The sequence below is a fragment of the Salvelinus namaycush genome, unplaced genomic scaffold (assembly GCF_016432855.1).
Source record: "Salvelinus namaycush isolate Seneca unplaced genomic scaffold, SaNama_1.0 Scaffold167, whole genome shotgun sequence".
NCBI lineage: Eukaryota > Metazoa > Chordata > Actinopteri > Salmoniformes > Salmonidae > Salvelinus > Salvelinus namaycush.
The window spans coordinates 281,572-296,915 of NW_024058419.1; the positions used below are offsets into that span (position 1 = coordinate 281,572).

General features: G+C 46.1%; 1 pseudogene; it reads right to left on the reverse strand.

The window, feature by feature from the left end:
• Positions 1 to 15,344, reverse strand: part of LOC120037284 — a 56,911-nt pseudogene that overhangs the window by 25,551 nt on the left and 16,016 nt on the right.

Consider the following 15,344-nt stretch of genomic DNA (forward strand, 5'->3'; position numbering starts at 1 on the left):
CTTTGTGCAGGACATGAAGGATGGGTAAGTTGCTCTTTGGCTTCCCCATGCATCCCCTAGATATGTTCCCTATTAGAGCCTTGGTCAACAATAGTTCAGTATTTAAGGAATAGGGGCCATTTGGGACGCACCCATAGGGACAATCTCAATTGCATACTCCTCACGTCCTCTCTTCTCGCCTCCTTCTCAAAACCCATTGGATGAGAAAGCCCTCCCTTTTGACCTTCTCGTCCAATGGGTTTTGAGAAGGAGGTGATGAGTCTCGGGCAAATACAAGGGACTCAACTGACCAAATGACCAATCAGGGATGTTTGGATGTGGCCTAGTTCCGTAGAGGTCCATCCATAACGTAATCTAAGAGAATAGAGGTAATGTCATGTAGTTTAATTGTGTACCTTTATTTATTTACTTTTCAGCCATTGGAATCTGCTGAGTGAGAATATGCGTGCCGGGTGAGTTATAGTCACTTCTAAAGTAGTTAATGTTGGTAAGATGGACCAAACATTCCAAACTCTTATTGGTGGAAATCGTGCAGGACCTTTAATTCAGAGGTTCCCAAACTTTTTCACTCAGGCCCCCCTTTCCAGCATTGTGGAACATCCTGAACCACTGCTTTAATTGACTAGCTTGAGTAAACACATGGTGCAGCAGTGCAGCTCCGTTAACAAACTAACTCTGTATGGTCTTTTAACATTTCAGATGAGCAGACATGAGTTTAGTGCCAGGTGCATGGATATCACAAATTGGGTGATGGAGTCTACATCCACTGTGGTCATTCCCGCCCTTGACCTCACCATGCAGATAGAGCTCTCTGATTCGTCAAGCTCTTCTGGATCAGGAAGTAATGAGGCAAGAGAAGGGACTTCTCTTGGCCGCAGCGTCAGATTCAGCTTTAGTGGAGGACCCAGTAGGCGCACCAGTTCTAGAACCACTTGCAGCACACGAACTCCCACCCCTTTCCCCTCCTCTCACAGGTACTTACCCCTATCACCTCCTCTCATAGGCACCTACCCCTATCCCCTCCTCTCACAGGTACCTACCCCTATCCCCTCCTCTCATAGGTACCTAACCCTATCCCCTCCTCTCACAGGTACTTACCCCTATCCCCTCCTCTCATAGGTACCTACCCCTATCCCCTCCTCTCATAGGTACCTAACCCCTATCCCCTCCTCTCACAGGTACCTAACCCTATCCCCTCCTCTCATAGGTACTTACCCCTATCCCCTCCTCTCATAGGTACCTAACCCTATCCCCTCCTCTCATAGGTACCTAACCCTATCCCCTCCTCTCATAGGTACCTAACCCTATCCCCTCCTCTCATAGGTACCTAACCCTATCCCCTCCTCTCATAGGTACCTAACCCTATCCCCTCCTCTCATAGGTACTTACCCCTATCATCTTCTCTCATAGGTACCTACCCCTATCCCCTCTCACAGGTACCTACCCCTAGCCCCTCTTCTCACGGGTACCTACCCCTAGCCCCTCTTTTCACAGGTACCTACCCCTAGCCCCTCCTCTCACAGGTACCTACCCCTTTCCCCTCCTCTCACAGGTACCTACCCCTTTCCCCTCCTCTCATAGGTACTTACCCCTATCCCCTCTTCTTGTAGGTCTTTCTAAAAACATTATTCCCATGTCCCTTGTTATAAGTACAAATATCCATTCCAGATCCACTTAGTGAGAAATACTACTTAGATACTTCCAAATTCTTGGATCATATTTTGTATTTTGTTACCATGTACTATTCATTTCTGTTGTGCATTCTGCAGGTCCATGACTTCCTTGCTGAGTGAGGATGAAGAGCGATATGTCTGCTCACATGAGGGTGGTGATAGAGATGAGACACAGACCCCACTCAGCACCACTGAGATCTGTGTTTGGAATCTCTGAGGATTCTGTCTTCAACATGGTCCAAAGCGGCCAGTCGCAGAGTGACATCGTACTGTCGTCCAGTTGGAGTAGACGGGAGAAATACAGACCTGTCAAAATACCAACGGACACCAGGTTTATGATGGGTATTGTAGAGTTGGTTATGAACCTTCTCAACTCCAGATTGGCTGAGCTAATGCGAAGTCTCAGTCAGGGAACTCTAGGTCCGCTGTCTGGTAGTATCTCAGCAAGTCAGCAGTTTGCCCAAGAGATGGTAAGCATGGTGTCTGCTAAGATGTATTCCCATGCCATAGAGCATATTGCGCATGGCCACAAGTCTCCCCTTGAGTTAGAGAGGGAGCTTGAGGCCATATTGGGTCCTCTGGCTGGACAGGTTATAGTCATCATCATAGATAGCATCTTCAAGGCTAAAGCCAACGGAGGAAAAAAGGAGCGAGCGACCAGCCCCTTGACCTATTTTCTCACTGCCATTTCGGCAGAAGTACAAAGCCTAGTTGTTCAGAGATCGGCTAGTAGACCGTCCACCAGACTGTCCAACAACGACCCACTGCTGAACATTTCCAAGTCAAAGGTCTTAAGATCAGTTCTGCTCAAAATGGCAGAACTCTTTGGTCAAGGTCCAAGTGAAACCTGTCTAGTTCCACTAGTCCAGAGTCAGTCCGACAACTCTATTTGCGACTGGACTCTGAATGCAGGCACCATTCATCCAAGTCAATTTCTGTCCAACAACAGAATGACAGAAGTGTCATCTGATGTTGTGGATCTTGTACTTGAGCTTTTTGGGATAACAGGATTTTTGGATAGCAGGAGCCCGTCAAGGCCACAGAGTGCCTGCTCCTACAACTCAGCTAGTGGAGCAATAGACATGAGAGCTCTTGCTGGGGACTTGGTCAGACAGGTGTCTGTCAAACTCAGACCCTTTGTCTCTGAGAGTCAACTCTCCACCATGTCCATGACAGATCTGTCATCATCTATTTCTGACTCCACCTTGAAGCAGTTGTGTTGTAGCGCTGCTGTTGCTGCAGCAACTGTCTGTCAAGCAATCAAAACGGAGCTCGAGAGCCAGAGACCTACCAACCTGTCAGCCAGAGACCTACTATCGTCTCTGGCAGAGACCATTGAGGACATGGATATCTCTGACGTCCTCCAGGGCCCGTCGGCCATTTTGGAGGAGGCTGCTATGATAAAGCACCCAGAGTTGTCCACCTCGATAATATACAGGTCTTTGCTTCTCGACTCATCTCTCGCCTCCTCTAACATGGTCACTGAGAGCATTATCTTCAACAGTCCACGCCCATCAGAGGAGAATGTGAGTATTCAGAAGGTGCTCCCTGCTGATAAAGTTGACATCCTCCATGGTCAACCAGTGGAGGAGTATATCGTCAAAGCTGAGCAATGCATCACTCAGGTCATTCAGGATGCAGCTGTGACATATACTGGCATGCTGGATAAAACTGACACTTGTGGGAAACTGTCGGAAGTTCTGTCTGTCTGTGTTTCCACGGAGAATATTGAGGAAGCATCCTCTGATCTATTTGGTGGAATTATTTCCGACCTGCATGAGGTATTTGAGGTCAATAAGGCCTCCATGCGTACGAAATCAGGTCGCAAAATGTTCTGGGTGGAAGTGAGTTCAGGTTCCCAGAAGATTTATACCAAAACCCTGGACAAACTGAGGAAGCTTTTCACCTCTCACCTTCTCACTGAGGGAAAAAATACTCCTGTGCAAATTGAGCTCTATGACACTGGACTACTTGTAACTGAGACCACTGTGGAGGTATCTCCTGTACAGAAGACAGACAGTAATACCTCTTCTATGTCCTCAGCCTCAGCCCACCAGCTCACCCTCGACACCTGCACTAAAGGGGTCATCAAACAGGTGATCTCGGTGCTGAGGTTGGAGACTTCAAAGGAAGACCACTTCGCTTCCGTTGGGGAGAACACGTCAAATGCGTCCTTCGACTTCAACCAGAAGTTGGACTCGATACTTTCGAAATTGGAGGACCTCACCATTTCGAGTGACGTGACGTCAGCCAAGATTGCCACGCTCACGCGATCTCGTAGTGCAGCCAGCAGAACCTCTAACATTTCCATCCAGAGCTTTCACAGTGCTGAGTTCCCGAGCTAAGGCCAAACAGATTGTGCGTGAGGCCATTCTCAGAGCTGCTAGCGAAGCCAACTGTTCTTTGCCACAGAGCATGCCTAGCATCACCTTCTCACACCATGTGGTTTCTACAACTGAAGATATAGTGAATATGGTCATGCAAGACCTTGAAAGTGTATCCCAGTACACAGTGGAGGACGCAGACTCCTTCCCACTAGGAGAGAAAAAGCTGCAGTCCCAGCTCAATCCCAGAGTTGTCTTTGACAACTCATTTTTTGCTGCTCAAATCATGTACCACAGAGTAAAGGATAGACTGAACGTCTTTTTGTCTTTTCCACCCGTGTCAGTCACCACAGCCAAAGATGTGCTGGACTTCACCCCTGTGGAGACACTCAGATGCTCGAAGTCCCCTGACACTGCTCTTCTTAAGGACAGAAGCCGCCCGCCGTCTGTGAGAAGTGAGAAGCCATTTTCAAAAGTCAGTTTGACTAAGAGGTTTAAAGCCCTTGTGTCTTCGAGTGGCTCCTCCACAGACCACCATGTAATTGACACATGCAGTGAGGATGTCAGTCTGCCCACCAGGAGTATGTCAGTTGTGAGCGACACCAGTTTGAAGAGCGCCTCTCCTCTCCATGGTTGTGGATTGAGTGAAAGTTGTGAACCTCTTGTGGCTCTACAAGACGGAACAGTGGCATTCAGCCAAGAAGGCTTTAGCAAAACTGCAAAGAAGACACTCAGCTTGATCCTAAATGTGATCAAGTGCAGATTGGCCAACTCTGAGAGTTCATCTGTTGGGAAGAATGCAAGTGAGGAGTGTCTGATAGCCACTAACATGTTAGACTCTCTACTGGAGAGCCTTGACCTGTTGCCTGACATGAGCGCTGCCGATGAGATCACAAGGACAGAATGCCATACCTCTAACGCAATGGACAAGACAGGTTCACAGTCAGCGCTTGTGAGCCAACAAGAAATTAGCATATCTGACACCGGTATCATAGTGAAAACTATAATGGACACATTGAAGACAGACGACCCAGAGATGACTTCAGCAGAAGAAAATCTGGATAGGCTTCTGTCAATTGAAGCCCTTCAAGATGCGTCTGGCAACCTGATCGCAAAGGTCCATGGTCTCATTCAGGAGATAACCATAAGACGCCAGCTTCAATCCATGACTGGCCACAGAAGCCTCTCTCAACCAGCGCTGCCAAATCCAGCACTGAGGAAGCTGTCAAAGGACTATGCGTCAGAGCTCGTTTACAGCTTTGCCCACACTTCTGTTAGCAGACTCCTGGGGCAGTGTTTGGGTAGGCCTATGCCACCCACTGCTGACAGGGTTTTGGATCAGGTCATCAAGTTGATGACAGACATGGTGATGGACAGTCTGACTGATCTGTCCAAGTCTGCAATGGAGGGTGGTAAGTGAAAGTACCTCTTTTCATCTGCATAGGACTTCATTGTAACATGATGCTCAATACATTGCGTTTTATGATGTGAACTTTGCTGGTTGTGTCCAAAATGGCACCTTCTTCCATGTTTAGTGCACTACTTTTGACCAGAGCCAGACCCTATGGGCCCTGTTCAAAAGTTGTGCACTATAAAGGGAAGAGAATGCCTTTTGGAACGCAGTGACTGCTTTCCATTGTTGCGTCCTCTTCTCCCAGTTATTGTACCCAGGTCAGTCACACCAGCTTGCTCTTCTTATTTAGACACCAGCAATGCCGCAAGTGACATCACTCATGGCGTTGTGGCTGACCTTAATGCTACTGAGGAATTCCCTGCCAGGGGCCTTAGCCCGGCTGATGTAAAGGCTGACGGCATGGCCCGCAGAACAGGAAGTGGCGCTTCCTACCCAAAATTGGCAAGATTCCAAAGATCAGGATGAAGGTAGGGGGCTCTGGGGCTGAAATGTACCCTACAGATTCACTACACCCCTATTGTCTCTCAGCATTAGAACAATGCTGTTGTCATTGTCTTTAGGAGGTTGAGTGAGGCCGCTGTAATACAATCCTAATACACATGGGAGAGAGTCAATGCCTGTGTCCCAAATTGCACCTTATTCCCTATATAGTGCACTACTTTTGACCAGAGCACTATGGGCCCTTGTCAAAAGTAGTGCCTTACGTAGCCAATAGGGTGCATTTAGGGATGCATACCATATATTTTACACAGGCTCAGTTGTCCTGATGTGTTTTGTCAACAGCTGTTCAAGACAAAAGGGGAACCGAAGAGCCACCCTGAACAGGATGCGCTGCCTACCAGACTCGTATTTCACAGAGTAAGTGATAAGCATCGATAATGTCATATTGATGTATCACCCTATGGCCAGCATGTTAAAACAGTGACTACAGATACAGGTGGACAGACAGACGGATAGACAGGCAGACAGACAGACAAACACACACGTTCATTTTCTGATTATGAAATATTCTTATCACAGATGCTGAGTGTGAGGTTCCAGAGGTTCCATCCACTTCCCCACCCAAGGAGGACCTGACAACCACACTGGCCCCTGCTCCCCAGGAGTCCCAGTCCCGTAAACGCCCTCTCATAGTCAGGGTGTTACGAGCTATCTCCAGAGCCGTCTCCAAACCATTCAGAGGAGCTTTTGGGAAGAAGAATTAGCCAAATGCCTGATTTTATTACTATTTTAATCAGAGCCTTTATTTAATAAAACATTACTGCATTGATTTCTGTCTACAGTAGTCTTACTGTTTGTGCAAGATAATGGTAAAGTACTTCAAACCACATAGTCAAACGTATTTATAGTGAAGCACTTCATATATTTTTATTTAACCTTCATTTAACTAGGCAAGTCAGTTAAGAACAAATTATTATTTACAATGACGGCCTACCCCGGCCAAACCTGGATGGATAAGATGAACAGAGAACACTTTGTAACACTTTCTATGAAGCCCATATCTATAATGCATACACTCAAGTTTACTCATCATTGGGAAAGGTAGGCCAAACGTCCTTTACTTATCATTGGGAAAGGTAGGCCAAACGACCTTTACTCATCATTGGGAAAGGTAGGCCAAACGGCTTTTACTCATCATTGGGAAAGGTAAGCCAAACGACCTTTACTCATCATTGGGAAAGGTAGGCCAAACGGCCTTTAATCATCATTGGGAAAGGTAGGCCAAACGGCCTTTACTCATCATTGGGAAAGGTAGGCCAAACGGTCTTTACTCATCTTTGGGAAAGGTAGGCCAAGCGGCCTTTACTTATCATTGGGAAAGGTAGGCCAAGCGGCCTTTACTTATCATTGGGAAAGGTAGGCCAAACGGTCTTTCCTCATCATTGGGAAAGGTAGGCCAAACGGCCTTTACTTATCATTGGGAAAGGTAGGCCAAACGGCCTTTACTCATCATTGGGAAAGGTAGGCCAAACGGCCTTTACTCATCATTGGGAAAGGTAGGCCAAACGGCCTTTACTCATCATTGGGAAAGGTAGGCCAAACGACCTTTACTCATCATTGGGAAAGGTAGGCCAAACGGTCTTTACTCATCATTGGGAAAGGTAGGCCAAACGGTCTTTACTCATCATTGGGAAAGGTAGGCCAAACGGCCTTTACTCATCATTGGGAAAGGAAGGCCAAACGGCCTTTACTCATCATTGGGAAAGGTAGGCCAAACGGTCTTTACTCATCATTGGGAAAGGTAGGCCAAACGGTCTTTACTCATCATTGGGAAAGGTAGGCCAAACGACCTTTACTCATCATTGGGAAAGGTAGGCCAAACGGTCTTTACTCATCATTGGGAAAGGTAGGCCAAGCGGCCTTTACTCATCATTGGGAAAGGTAGGCCAAACGGCCTTTACTCATCATTGGGAAAGGTAGGATGTGTTTTGGACACATCCTTTCTGTGCTCCAGCAATTTAAGAACAGATGCCTCCTTCCATCAGCCGTATGCACCTTGTTCAGTATCTGTCAATTTACATACTGTAGTTCATGATCTGGTTCTACTTACTTTATGACATTCCTCCTCGTTCTTATAGGCTGGAGCAGGCTTAGTCTCAAAATAAGACCGGTTTAAAATAGTTTTAGCCTGTTAAAGCAGGGTTTCCCAAACCTTTCTTTTTCAAGGTGAAGGGGGAGGTTCGGACAGAGCTAAAGGACGTCCATTTTTTTTGCACTGATCACAGACGTGGTCAAGTGTAAATATGACTTCTTACATGAGCCTGACAGTGCATCTCACGAAAGACTGAACACTATCTCAGGCTAACATAGTTTGGAAAGCAATTGGCTATTGCTTCAAAGAGAAGACAATGAAAAGACTAATCTGTCTTTTAGTTATCAAAATTCTCAACTTAATTGAGCGAACAGTATTTTTGCCATTGGTGAGTGTGCATATTCACTTTCTTTATTCCTGGGTCAGTGCCACTTTAAAGTCATATTGAAAAAGATTCTGCTAATCTCTATAGTCATATAAAGTGTAGTAGAATTGCATGATAAAAAATATTTTAACAAGGGGAAAAAAAATCCTGTAAAGAGAAACATATCTGACATAGCCTAGCCTAGCCTTACTCCACCACACGCTGCATTGAACAGACGTTATTTTGCGAACAGTGATTGAGTTATATTATTAGCCTAAATGATGACTATCCAATTTACTAATCACATTAGCAATAGTCAGCTATCTTACAAAAGTCTGTAAATGTGAAGATGCATAGAATGCTTTATATATTTTTTTATGGTGAAAATGAGCTTCCCCTTAACTTGAGACTCGCACGGCTATGAGCAAGACAGTTAGGCCTAAACACTCTAATGTTTTCCTTTGCTAATGTTTCCCCCGCCCGTCCGTCGGCTGTCAGTTATGTCGATGACTGTGTACATACCGCATGTCAATCACCGACACTGGAAGTCCCATGACCGTCACAGCCCTAGTTGTATGCTTGAGTTTGTTCAAGAGAGGCTTTGACGCCAGATTTGAGCAGATCTTGCTTTAGTTTTCCTCAGCCTGTGTTTTGTTTCTCTCTCCTTTTCCTGTTAGATGGTGATGCTGCTTCTCTCCAGAGGAGCCAACATTAATGCTTTTGACAAGAAGGACCGCCGAGCAATCCACTGGGCTGCTTACATGGGTAATGAGTTGACCACACATATACATTCTGACTAATGTCCTTATCCCAGTGAGTGAATGAATTGACTGTGTGTTAGCCTCACAGCTCAGCTGTATGGTCTACCTCTGGTGTGTTATTATGTCAGAATGATGGACTGAGTATGTTGATAAGATGTAGGTTTTCAATTGTACTAACACGATGTAGGTATTGCTAATGGTGCTGTGTACCACTATAAACTAACCTCTCTCTCCCTCTATATCTCTGCCTATCTCTCTGTCTCTCTCCATCTGTCTGTCTCTCTCTCCATCTCTGTTTCTCTCTTTGTCTCTCTTTTCCCCCCCATAGGGCACATTGAGGTGGTGAAACTGCTGGCCTCTCATGGATCAGAGGTGTCCTGTAAAGACAAGAGGGCCTACACCCCTCTCCACTCTGCAGCCTCCAGCGGCATGATCAGCATGGTCAAGTACCTCCTGGACCTTGGGGTGGATGTGAGTCAATGCATACATACACCTCCCCACATTCAACTGTGTAGTCACTGTTCAATTACAACTCCACGAAAAGACAGAGCTCTAGTGTGTTCGAGAATGATTTCCTTCAAGTAATGAAGAGATGGAGGTTGGATCAGTGGGTTGGGACCAGTGGGTTGGGACCAGGGGGTTGGGACCAGTGTGTTGGGACCAGGGGGTTTTCATAACCAAGTAATGAAGAGATGGAGGTTGGGCCAGGGGGTTGGGACCAGTGGGTTGGGACAAGTGTGTTGGGACCAGGGGGTTGGGACCAGTGTGTTGGGACCAGGGGGTTGGGACCAGGGGGTTGGGACCAGTGTGTTGGGACCAGGGGGTTGGGACCAGGGGGTTGGGACCAGGGGGTTGGGACCAGTGTGTTGGGACCAGGGGGTTTTCATAACCAAGTAATGAAGAGATGGAGATTGGATCCAGAGGGTTGGATCCAGGAGGTTGGAGCCAGTGGGTTGGGACCCAGTGTGTCGGGACACAGTGTGTTGGGTCAGGGGTTTTTCCTAACCAAGTGACCTGATCAGGAATGTATTGTCTCTCTCTCTATCAACATGTTAAATGTGCAACCAGAGGAAAAGAAACTCTGGACCACCTTTACTCCATATTCAAAGATGCATACAAAGCTCTCCCTCGCTCTCCATTTGGCTAATCTGACCATATTTCTATCCTCAGAATTCCTGCTTACAAGCAACAATTAAAGCAGGAAGCACCAGTGACTAGATCAATAAAAAAGTGGTCAGATGAGGCAGATGCTAAACTACAGGACTGTTTTGCTAGCACAGACTGGAATATTTTCCGGGATTCTTCCGATGGCATTGAGGATTACACCACATCAGTCACTGGCTTCATCAATAAGTGCATCGATGACGTCATCCCCACAGTGACTATACGTACATAACCCAACCAGAAGTCATGGATTACAGGCAAAATCCAACCTTAGCTAAAAGGGTAGAGCTGCCGCTTTCAAGGAGCGGGACTCTAACCTGGAAGCTTATAAGAAATCCCGCTATGCCCTCCGACGAACCATCAACCAGGCAAAGCATCAATACAGGAAAAAGATCACATCATACTACACCAGCTCCGATGCTGGTCGGATGTGGCAGGGCTTGCAAACTATTACAGACTACAAAGGGAAGCACAGCCGAGAGCAGCCCAGTGACACGAGCCTACCAGACGAGCTAAATTATTTATATGCTCGCTTCGAAGCAAGTAACACTGTAACATGCATGAGAGCACCAGCTGTTCCGGACTACTGTGTGATCACATTCTCCGCAGCTGATGTGAGTAAGACCTTTAAACAGGTCAACATTCACAAGGCCACAGGGCCAGACGGATTACCAGGATGTGTACCCGAGCATGCGCTGACCAACTGGCAAGCATCTTCACTGACATTTTCAACCTCTCCCTGTCTGAGTCTGTAATACCAACATGTTTCAAGCATTGCACCATAGTCCCTGTGCCCAAGAAGACTAAGGTAACCTGCCTAAATAACTACCGACCCGTAGCACTCACGTCTGTGTTTTTGAAAGGCTGGTCATGGCTCACATCAATACCATTATCCTAGAAACCCTAAACCTACTCCAATTTGCATACCGCCCCAACAGATCCACAGATGATGCAATCTCTATGGCACTCCACACTGCCCTTTCACACCTGGACAAAAGGAACACCTATGTGAGAATGCTATTCATTGACTACAGCTCAGCGTTCAACACCATAGTGCACTCAAAGCTCATCACTGTCAATCAATCAAATGTATTTATAAAGCCCTTCTTACATCAACTGATGTCACAAAGTGCTGTACAGAAACCCAGCCTAAAACCCCAAACAGCAAGCAATGCAGGTGTAGAAGCACGGTAGCTAGGACAAACTCCCTAGGAAGGCCAAAACCTAGGAAGAAACCTAGAGAGGAACCAGGCTATGAGGGGTGGCCAGTCCTCTTCTGGCTGTGCCGGGTGGAGATTATAACAGAACATGGGCAAGATGTGCAAATGTTCATAGATGACCAGCAGGGTCAGATAATAATAATCACAGTGGTTGTAGAGGGTGAAACAGGTCAGCACCTCAGGAGTAAATGTCATTTGGCTTTTCATAGCCGATCATTCAGAGTATCTCTACCGCTTCTGCTGTCTCTAGAGAGTTGAAAACAGCAGGTCTGGGACAAGGTAGCACGTCCAGTGAACAGGTCTGGGTTCCATAGCCGCAGGCAGAACAGTTGAGACTGGAGCAGCAGCACGGCCAGGTGGCCTGGGGACAGCAAGGAGTCAGGCCAGGTAGTCTTGAGGCATGTCCTCCTCCGAGAGAGAGAGAAACAGAGAGAATTAGAGAGCATACTTAAATTCACACAGGACACCGGATAAGACAGGAGAAATACACCAGATATAACAGACTGACCCTAGACCCCGACACATAAACTACTGCAGCATAAATACTGGAGGCTGAGACAGGAGGGGTCGGGAAACACTGTGGCCCCATCCGACGATACCCCTGGACAGGGCCAAACAGGCAGGATATAACCCCACCCACTTTGCCAAAGCACAGCCCCCACACCACTAGAGGGATACCTTCAACCACCAACTTACTATCCTGAGACAAGGCCGAGTATCTCCAGTATCTCCAATCTCCAGTGGGTGCGCGGGAGGGGGTAGATCCAGAATTTTGGGAATCCTGTAGAAAGGAGATCGCGTCTCTTCCCTCCACGACCTCCGGGAAACCTTGAAGTCTCAAATTCGAGTGCCTTTGGAAATGTTCATAATAATCAAATTTCTCCTCGAGTTTAGCGATGGAGTCTTCCAACTTCTTGTATTTTTGGTCCACTTCCTCACGGACGTCCAGGATGGCAGCCTGGTGGTCAGCATGGTCTTTTTCTAACTTTGTCACTCGTCCATTTGTGACTTTATGGTCTTCGTGGAGTTTATCGACCAGTACATCAATTTTGCTGAGGGGTTCAGAAAGTGTCTCTTGGATTTATTTTTGTTATACCCTTGTCCATCTCCATTCTGAACCATGCTGGTGCTTCTTCCCGAGCTAGCATCCGCCGAGGCCGATGAAGGGCTGTCAGAGAGGGGCATTTTTCCATGCCTCGTCTGAGGCTTTGACATATTTGGCATATTTTGTTTTGGCGATACAATAAATGTTTTAACTTCCAACGCACTATTAACGAACAGTTTAACAATGTCAAAATGCCTTAAAACTGTTTGAAAGTTCGAGGACACTACGCAGATGCGTCTTGTTAGAGCTTCGCCATTGGCGGAAGTCTCTCTCATATCATCATTCTTAACAGTCATCGTCCAACAAGTCTTCTACTGTTGTTCTTCTCCATTTCATGCACAACACATTGGAGGGACACTTCACATATGTAGTGGGTGTACTTTCCATGTTACAGTATTTCCTTTATAACATTTATAATGACTACATAACTAACAAAACAACATTAGTGTTCTTTAGATCACCTCTGACCATTCCCCACGTTTTATGTTAGATATATTATTCCAGTAGTTGCTTCTGAACGTGTTAGAATTTCGTCAGGAAAAAGTATTCTTGAAACAAAGCAAAAGGGCGTCAGTTGTTAACCCCCACCAGTTCCCTCCTCCCCCCTCTGCGGGTGAGAGGGGGCGGCAGCGTAGCCTAGTGGTTAGAGCGTTGGACTAGTAACCGAAAGGTTGCAAGATCGAATCCCCGAGCTGACAAGGTACAAATCTGTCGTTCTGCCCCTGAACAAGGCAGTTAACCTACTGTTCCTAGGCCGTCAATGAAACGAAGAATTTGTTCTTAACTGACTTGCCTAGTTAAATAAAGGTTAAAAAAAGAAGGGATCTTGTTGAAGTCATTCATTGCAAACCTGATCTGACCTATTTGGATCCTCACAGGACAGTCTGTAATCCCGACATATTTCAAGCTGACTACCATTGTCCGTGTTCCCAAGAACTCCAAGGTAACCTGTCTGTAGCACTCACATCTGTGCTTTGAAAGTCTGGTCATGACCACATCAACACAATCATCCCAGACACCCTGTACCCACTCCAATTTGCATATCTCCCCAACAGATCCACAGATGAAGCAATCTCAATTAAGAGGGGAAATAACTATGTGAGAATGCTGTTCATAGACTACAGCCCAGCGTTCAACACCATAGTCCGCTCCAAGCTAGGGACCTTGGGACTGAAGACCTCCTTCTGCAACTGGATGCTGGACTTTCTGATGGGCCGGCCCCAGGTGGTGAGGATAGGCAAGAACACCTCTGCCACACTGACCTTCAACACGGGAGGCCCTCAGGGATGCGTGCTTAGTCCCCTCTTGTACTCCCTGTTCACCCATGACTGTGTGGCCACACACGACTCCAACACCATCATCAAGTTTGCTGACGACACGAAGGCGATGAGAGGTCAGAGACTTGGCATTGTGGTGCCAGGACAACCTCTCCCTCAATGTCAGTAAGACCAAGGAGCTGATCGTGGACTATAGGAGCAAGAGGGGAGAGCACGTCCCCATCCATATCAACAGGGCTGTTAAAGGGTCTTGCTCTGACCCTACCCACAATCACTAGACTGTATACAAACCATATGCACACACACACACTACATTCACACTCCCACACAAAACCCACACACACACAAACCGACACAACCCAAACACACATGCGTACACATTACACACTCTCACAAACAAACACACACCTTTACACTCATTTGCTGCTGCTGCTCTGTTCTTTATTTTGCTCTTATTATTATCTATCCTGATGCCTAGTCACTTTACCCTGCCTTGTACATATCTACCTCAAATACCTCGTACCCCTGCACACTGATCTGGAACTGGAACTCCTTGTATATAGCTTTATTCTTGGGTATTTTATTACACTTACAATATATACAGTACCAGTCAAAAGTTTGGACACACCTACTCATTCCAGGGTTTCTTTATTTTTTTACAATTTTCTACATTGTAGAACATCAAAAGTATGAAATACCACATAAGGAATCCTGTAGTAACCAAAAAAATCTAAATATATTTTATATTTGAGATTCTTCAAAGTAGCCACCCTTTGCCTTGATGACAGCTTTGCACACTCTTGGCATTCTCTCAATCAGCTTCATGAGGTCCTCACCTGGAATGCATTTCAATTAACAGGTGTGCCTTGTTCAAAGTTAATTTGTGGAATTTATTTCCTTAGTGCGTTTGAGCCAATCACTTGTTTTGTGACAAGGTAGGGGTGGTATACAGAAGATAGCCCTATTTGGTAAAATACCAAGTCCATATTATGGCAAGAACAGCTCAAATAAGCAAAGAGAAACGAAAGTCTAATATTATTTTAAGACATGAAGTTCAGTCAATCAGGAAAATTTCAAAAACTTTGAACGTTTCTTCAAGTGCAGTCACAAAATCCATCAAGCACTAGACCCAGAGTTACCTCTGCTCTAAAGTTAAAGTAACAGACACATCTCAACATCAACTGTTCAGAGGAGACAGCGTGAATTAGGCCTTCATGGTCAAATTTCTGCAAAGAAACCACTACTAAAGTACACCAATAAGAAGAAGAGACTTGCTTGGGCCAAGAAACACGAGCAATGGACATTAGACCGGTGGAAATCTGTCCTTTTGGAAAAGCAATCCAGATGAAGCTGGTCGAGAGAATGCCGAGTGTGTGCAAAGCTGTCAACAAGGTAAAGGGTGGCTAAATATAAATAAAATATATATTGATATGTTTAACACTTTTTTGGGGTACTACATGATTCCATATGTTATTTCATAGTTTTGAGTTCTTCACTATTATTTTACAA